Here is an 8,139-nt window from a genome sequence, read left to right on the forward strand (position 1 = left end):
TCATGTTTTTACGTTTATTTTAATTTATTCATTTGTTTACATTTCATTTATTTTGGTCTTGGCATATTTTTTCGTGTGTTTTCAATTTAGTCATTATTATGCTTTTCTATTTATTTTATTAAATCTTGTTGATTTTACTAATTTTTAATTTGGTTACTTATTTATGCTTGTTTTATTTCAAATCAGTCACTAACTTTTATTTTCTTGCATTTTAACCATTGTTATATTTATCTTTTTATAGATATTATTTGAATCGATCTTGTGGTGACTCAACCCAGGGTACGATCCACATTATTATGGTCTGAACTCTATTAACATCTAACCACTAACTGATAACTACTAATCGCTAACTTGTTATTTATTTATTTATTTATTTATTTTATGTTCGAACCATAGTATGACATTGTGACGACCGGCCCCGAGTACAACTTGCATTATTTACGGTCCGATTTAAACATTACAAATTAACACTAACATTTTATTTTTATTGTTATTTAATTTTATACATATTTAAATTTATGGCCTTTACCTTTTATTTAGTTAGTTTTTTTTATTTCATTATTTTCTTTTTTTGTCTTTTATTTTTTCCCTTCATTTCTTAATACTTTAATTTTAGTCCTTTAATTTTTGCGTTTTATTTTATATTTATATGACCATTATTTTTATTCAAAAACTCCGGCATACGTTTTTGGGCAAAGGATAATAAACTTTCTTTTAACTCATATATTTCTCTAATCTTTTTTTTCTTTCCAATTAAATTAAGAAGTATTATTGTAAACACTTGTTTCCGTCTGAGGATTTTTCTTTTATTTATTTTATTTTATTTTCTGTTTTATTTAGTTTTGATCTATTTTGGTTTTAGGGTATTTTACCCTATATATTTATATATACGAGGAACGGAAATTAAATATAACCACTAACTTATATTACATATGTTTGTACAAGGTTCACATTTATGAAGCCCAAACCATGGTACAAAGACCCAACTACATTACAAGGCAGTGCAAGAAGAAATGGACCAATTTACAAGTGAAATCAGGTGGCCCAAGCAGTTTAGGGTTTTCTGAAACACCAGGGAGGTAACCATCATAGTTCCGTCACCTACAATGCTTCACCTCCAACCAAAGACACTCCAACAGTCATGTCACTCTAGTGGTCCTAGATGGTAGTCCCCATCGTGATGCCCACACAGCAGCAGGTCGCTCGTGAGAACCCAGCTGTGGTTCCCCTTAGCATTTCCAGCTCTCCTTGCAACGATGAAAGCCTCCACGATAGCAACCAATAACAAACCAATGAAATAGAAGAATAATAATCTTATTCTGTTTTTGGATTGGATTGTAAATAAAAGATGGGATTTTTTTTTTCATTTAAGGGGGAACATCGAGCTGGTAAGTGGGGGATTCTCTTGAAAATCAGTTTGTAAAAAAGGCTTCTTACCCTCTCTATTCGAAAGGGGTAGAAAACAAGGGTTCCCCATTCCCATTTTTGATTCACAAGCAATGTAATAAAGGGGGTTTCCCCGATTTTTCTATGGAGCAATACAACACATTTCTCTTTCATTTTTTATTCGAAGGCAGCAAGCATTTTTCCTTTTTTTTTTTTTAATTTTCTTTCGAAATAACAAGCCAAGAAAAAGCCAAGCAATAAAGGGAAAAACGAAATAAAAAGAAAAAAGAGAGATTACCATTCGACCAAAGTCTCATCGGTTCTCAGGGATTATGACGATGAATCCGAACGGTGAGATGAAGCCCGATGGTGAGGGGTGTAACATACTCCGATATTGGCTCAATCTGATAATGAAAAAGTCAGATAGGCGAGGTTGAAGTCGAAGAGCTCTCACCCATTTACACGGTGTTAGAGGTTGTTTCTCGCGAGTCGGAGACCAATCTGCACTCCTAGCATCGATATGAACTTGTCGGTGTATTTTGGGCTTCGACGGCCACCGGAGACGGTAGTTGGTGCGGTAGTTGACGACGACTGGTATGGTGTTCATCGCCGGAATCTGGGAATAAAGGGGAGTTGGGAGAGAGCATTTGGGGTTGTTTTTTAGAGTGTAGGTTTAAAATGACAAACAAAAAGAGGGTATATTATATAGCATAACTTTTAGGGATATTTTCTCTTAAACCCTCCTAAAGCATCCGTGTTTTTACAAAATGCTCCCCAGTCTTGTGCTTGTTTGTTTTATTTCAAAATATTGCGTCCTAATTGCATGACGTTTCATTTTATTATTTGTTCTATAATCTGCTTAGAGATGTAGGGATAATATCGTTTAGGCCCTCAAACTCTTGCCGTGTATTTACTTCTAATCATCAAAACTTTAGGGTAAAATATATTTTAGTCCCCTAGGTTTAGCGTTTATTTACATTTAAGTCACTGGTTGGTTTTAATTTTGAATTTCTCTTAGATTGCAATACCTATTTGTGTTATTTTTCATTTTTTTTACTTTCTTGGTAATTATAATTATCAAAAAATAGGAAATTGTGTTTTAGTCTCTTTAGTGTTTTCGTGTTTTTGCAAAGTAGCCACCAATCAGTCTTTTTGTTCTTAGTTTCGAATTTCAGGTGTTGAATGAGTAAATTTCCCTTTTCTTTTTATTAACATTTATTTGAATTAAATACTTGAAAACTTTATGCTTTGATCCTCTTAATTTTAGCACATTTCTGCATTTGATTAATTAATATGTTTCTAATTCATTTTAATTTAGTTATTCAATTTCTATTCAATTTAATTTAATCCCTAATTAGGTAATTTCCTTATTTAATTAGTTGTATATATTCGTTTTGCATGTTGATATGTTTACATATGTATAAGTATGCGAATGATTTATTTACGAAACACATGCATCATTTATGTATTCTAAGTATGATACCTCCATGTGCATAACTTGATCCATATCAAATAATTGGATTAAGGGTAATACCCTTTTTTAAAATCGTTGTCATTGTAAGGTGATTGTTTTAACATATTAGAAAGTTGTTTTCGATGATTTTAAACTGAAAACGTATCCCAACAGTGAAACCCAAAAAAAAAATGATTCCACGCCTAAAAATTAGGAATAAGAGAACAAGAAATGTTCGTTCATTTAAATTCTTCGAGAAAAGATTGTTAGAACTTATCTAAGGTCTGATATTGATGTCTTTAAATAATAGAATATTCTTCTTCTTTCTATAATGCTTGGTAATTTTTAATTTAATTTGTTTAATTTCGTGCATTTGAATATTGCAATGAAACATTAATATTTCTTTATTTCGATTGGAGTAAGAATCAATTGTCTCAAGGTATGAGAGGTCGATTTTTCTCGATAAGAAATAATTAAACAGTACTCATTTTCGTTCTAACATTCAAGTTTTTTGTTTAATGGGATCATAAATTAAATTAAATTCGAACTTATTAGTTTCATTGCAAAGATAATTAATTAATCGACTAGGTACCGATTTAGGGCGTTGTGGGGGTGCTAATCCTTCCCTACACGTAACTGACTCCCGAACTCATTTTTCTAGTACGCAGATTGCAAATTCGTCGTTTTAATTAATATATTTTTTAATTAAAATGATAAAATACGTTTTTAGGTGCTCAATCACACCCTAATCAAATATTGGTGGTGACTCCTTGAACCATACGTATTTTATTTTATTTAAAGGGAATCTCAAACTTTTTGAAGCGAGAGATTTTTTAAATCACATTACCTTTTTATTAAAAAATAACCAAAATATGATTAAAAAATGTGTTTTATTAAAAAAATTCAAAGAAAAAAATCGTTTCGACAATTATATTTTTAGGTAAATATTAAAGTTTGGAATTTATATAAAATAAGAAATATAAACATATTCCTAGTCACTTGATCAATTAATAGATCCCTACTTTATTCTTGTGATCTAGAAAGGTAAATACATCAATTCGAACATATATAAAATAGGACAACATAATATTTTTAACGATGTTTGTCTTTCCTATATAAAGAGACACCACCTACAAACATTTCACACACAAAACATATACAAGCGATCAATTTAACTTGCTACTACAAAATGGAGTCCTACAAGAAGCTCGCTCTTCTCTTCGTCGCCGTGGCATTGGTCCTTCAAGCCATGGTGCCTCCTCCGACGGCATTCGCTGCTCGTAACGAGCTTATGTCATTAGCCGACGATGCAGCGAAGAACCCCGGAAACTATTTGGCCAAGGTTTTGGATGTTAACCGAACTGGCAACTGCATCAATAAAGGCGGGTGGTGTTTGTTCGACCTAGCGGGTTGTTGTCAGCCTTGCGGATGCCTTGCGGGCTTTTGCTGGTCCATGTACGATTGCTAATGAGCTCCGAGACGACGGACAGCGAGCTTTTATTGTTAAATATGTGTATTTGAATAATGGGACCTTCTGTTATGTCCCTGTTTGGTTTAGCTGTGCCCGTTGTTGTAAGAAATTGTGCCCATAATGGTACCGTGTGCACCATTGTTATCAGTATACACTGCGTGTTGTTGCTGGTACAATGTTTAAGTATGAATGAAAAAAGTGGTTATAAAAACCCCAAATCATATTGTAAAAGGGGATCCTCTCCCCATTTTTTTTCAAGAAATCAATACAACAACAACAACAACAAATCCAAAGGTTGATTCTTTTTCAGCAACTTTCTTTCTTTCTTAGTCTTTTTTCGGATAGAAATTAAAGGGAGAGAAAGCGTTTACCTCGAGGACATCGGGTATTGAGTAGTCGACCAAAGAGGGGGTTGGTTTAGGCTTTTAAGTCCCAGTTTTGGGGTTTTAGGTGAGAGGAGAAAGGGGTTTGAATGGTTCAAGCATCGGTCGTGGTTAATCCGACCACCGTCGGGGTGGTTGGAGTCTCGTGGCAGCGCTAATTTACGGTGAGCAGGTGGTGGCCATGGCTTTTGGGTTTTCGGGTTATGTGTTTTGAGAGGAGAGGAAGCATTCTAGGTCTTCTAGGAAGGTTTTGTGGCCGGATGAAAGGCCGACAGGAGCTTAGCGGCCACCCAAACTCGGTGGTCGGATCGTTTTTACCCTTGGAGTTGGAAAGCTTTACGCCGCATGGTGATAAGGGTTGGGGAAGGTGAAGCTCGTTTAGTCTAGGTGTAATTTTAGGGTTTTTTTATTAGTAAAAAATATAGGTGTTATATTAAATGTTGGTAAATCACGTTCAAGTCCCTTATATTTAGCAGCATATTTCTATTTTGGTCACTAATTTCATCTTTTATTTATTTGTTTCGATTTAAGCTGCAGTTTTTGTTTTGTTCTATATAGGTCACTTACTTGCATTTTATTTAATTTTAATTTTGATATGCTAATTTTATTTGTTTATATATTTGTCATTTCTACGTTTTATGTTATTTTATTTCTGACACCCTTTTTTTTCATTTATTTTAATTTAGCCACCATTTCCTCATTTATTTTATTATTTGATTATGGTGTCCTATTTTTATGTTTATTTTAATTTAGTCAATTGTTTACATTTCATTTATTTTGGTCTTGGCATATATTTCGTATGTTTTCAATTTAGTCATTATTATGCTTTTCTATTTATTTCAAATTAACTTGCTGATTTTACTAATTTTTAATTTGGTTACTTATTTATACTTGTTTTCTTTCAAATCAGTCACTAACTTTTATTTTCTTGCATTTTAACCATTGTTATATTTATCTTTTTATTGCTATTATTCAAATCGACCTTGTGGTGACCCAACTCAGGATATGACCCACATTATTATGGTCCGGACTCTATTAACATCTAACCATTAACCGATAACTACTAACCACTAACTTGTTATTTATTTATTTAGTTTATGTTCAAACCATAGTATGACCTTGCGACGACTTTCCCCGAACAAGTCGCATTATTTACGATCCGGTTTAAACATTAAAAATTAACACTAAAATTTATTTTTATTCCTTTTTTTGTTATTTAATTTTATGCATATTTAAATTTATTCCCTTTACCTTTTTTAGTTAGTTTTTTATTTCATTATTTTCATTTTGTCTTTTTATTTTTGCCCTTCATTTCTCAGTACTTTAATTTTAGTCCTTTAATTTTTTCGCTTTATTTTATGTTTATTCTATTTTAGTCCCATGAATAAAGAGGGAGCATTCTTTTATAGAAAGTAAACCGGTGAGATAGCATTCCTAGTAGTTGGAATGCAAATCTCGTGGTCTCTTCTCAAAATATGGAATATTCTTTATTAAATAATTCGAAACAAATTAATCAATGTTCAATAAATGGATCATAATTTAATTTTATATTCAAATTTCAATTTGCACTATTACGACAACGTATAAGCGACTAAGTACCAATTTGGGCATGGTGGGGTGCTTACCCTTCCCCACACGTAATCAACTACTTAACCTAAAATGAATCATTGATAAGCGCAAACCAGTTTTTTTGTCTTAAAAGTATTTTTAAATTTTTTTTAGGTGTTCGACCTACCTAACCCAAAGGTTGATTGTGACTCTAAATTAATTTAATCAAAATAAACACAAAAATTCATTTTTAAATAAGTAGTAATTTAGGGTTTTCATCAAAAACCTATTCGTTTATCAAAAAAGACATTACGACAGCTTAGAGACTCCGCTGAGGACACTTTAGAGAGTCACACTGTAAGTCGCTTATATATTTTCGTAGTGGTGGAAATTATGAGTTCGAGTCTATGGTTAGCTTATGATCCTTTTATTGAATTCCGCATTATTTCTTTGTGTAAATAGTTGTACTAATGTTCAAATTCATGTTTTCAACTTCACCAAAAATTTTCTCGAAAGTTTTTCTTATATTTTTGCTATTTTATTTGGCCAAAGATTTGTGTGTTCCTCTTCACACACCTCACGTGCATTTGCATGACATAAGCTCTATACCCGAGCTTCGTCCCAAGTAAGTAGGGTGAACGCTTTTGTAACATCCTCACTATCGGGTTATTGACTAAATTGTAAAACTTTAGAATTTGGTGACTAAAGCAGAATAATTGAATAATATTATAATTTGGTATAGGATTAAATTGCAAGGAAGATGGAATTGAAGGACAAAATGGTCAGTTGCAAGTAAATAATTAAATTTGGTTAGATATATATGGAGGCCACATGTAAGAGAGGAAGCAAATATCCAAGCTTCCAGACATCTTTTCTCCTCCTTCTTCTTCTTCGTGCGTGTGAGTCAAGGTAAAGGTAAGAATTCTTATTAATTGTTTATTAGCTGAGATTTAAGTTTGGTTTTGATCATTAGACGATAATTAAGCTTAAGGAAAGCTTAATTTATCTTAAAACAATAAGATGAAAGGTATATGAAGGATTGAAGAAAGGAAGTTGATAAGTGAAATTTTGGTAGAAATGTAGTAATTAGATTTCTAGATCAAATCTAACTTGTCATAAACTTAATTAAGACATACAAAGTGTTAGAATTAGATTTAGAACATGTTGGAATTTGAGTGAAATTCTTGAATTCTATGTGGAGGATTGGATTTTGAAGTTTAAGAGGTATTGGATGGGTATTAATTAGTTAAGTAGGTGTATACAAGTTAAGATTATAAAAGGAGCTAAAATATGAAGTGTTGAGAGGATAATGAACAGATTTTCGTGCTCAAAATAACATTTCTAGGTTGTGTGCATCGGTACATCTTCAATGGGTACCGATGTACTCTCAAATAAATAAACATCGAATGTAATTAAAGCATCGATGTATAAGGAGTGCATCAATGTACACCCTTAAAATGAAAACATCGAATGTGATTTGTGTACCGATGTATAGATAGTGTATCGATGCACATGTTAAGGGATGTATCGATACACTATAGAGTGCATCGATACATACATTCATTAAGAGATGAAAATAACCTTTCTTTTAGTGTAAGAAGTAATAGTTTGGAATATATCAATTAGTATACTGATATGTATCAATGTATTACTATGTAGATTTAGAGCGTAATCATGTTCCGGAATAATCGAAGGATTGGGATCGAGTCAAATCAAACAAGGCTAAGGTGAGTACATATCCTAGATCGAATTGTATTGAGATAAGACTTGCGATGAGTCTATCTCTTATAGTTGAATTTATGATTCCATATTCATGCACATACATACATATATATGTATTAACGTTATAGTGATTCCATGCATAATTCATTCATGCTTTAACATGAGATTATATGAAT

At 32.2% G+C, this 8,139-nt stretch overlaps 1 long non-coding RNA gene across 1 annotated transcript; it reads right to left on the reverse strand.

Moving 5' to 3' along the window:
- Positions 1 to 891: 891 nt before the first annotated feature.
- Positions 892 to 2,044, reverse strand: LOC120206554. Its single transcript, XR_005524125.1, has 2 exons — positions 1,685 to 2,044; positions 892 to 1,264 (listed from the first exon to the last, which is right to left on the reverse strand). It is a non-coding gene; the product is annotated as an uncharacterized LOC120206554 (long non-coding RNA).
- Positions 2,045 to 8,139: the final 6,095 nt, after the last annotated feature.

The sequence above is a fragment of the Hibiscus syriacus genome, unplaced genomic scaffold (assembly GCF_006381635.1).
Source record: "Hibiscus syriacus cultivar Baekdansim isolate YM2019G1 unplaced genomic scaffold, ASM638163v2 tig00013960_pilon, whole genome shotgun sequence".
Classification (NCBI taxonomy): Eukaryota; Viridiplantae; Streptophyta; class Magnoliopsida; order Malvales; family Malvaceae; genus Hibiscus; species Hibiscus syriacus.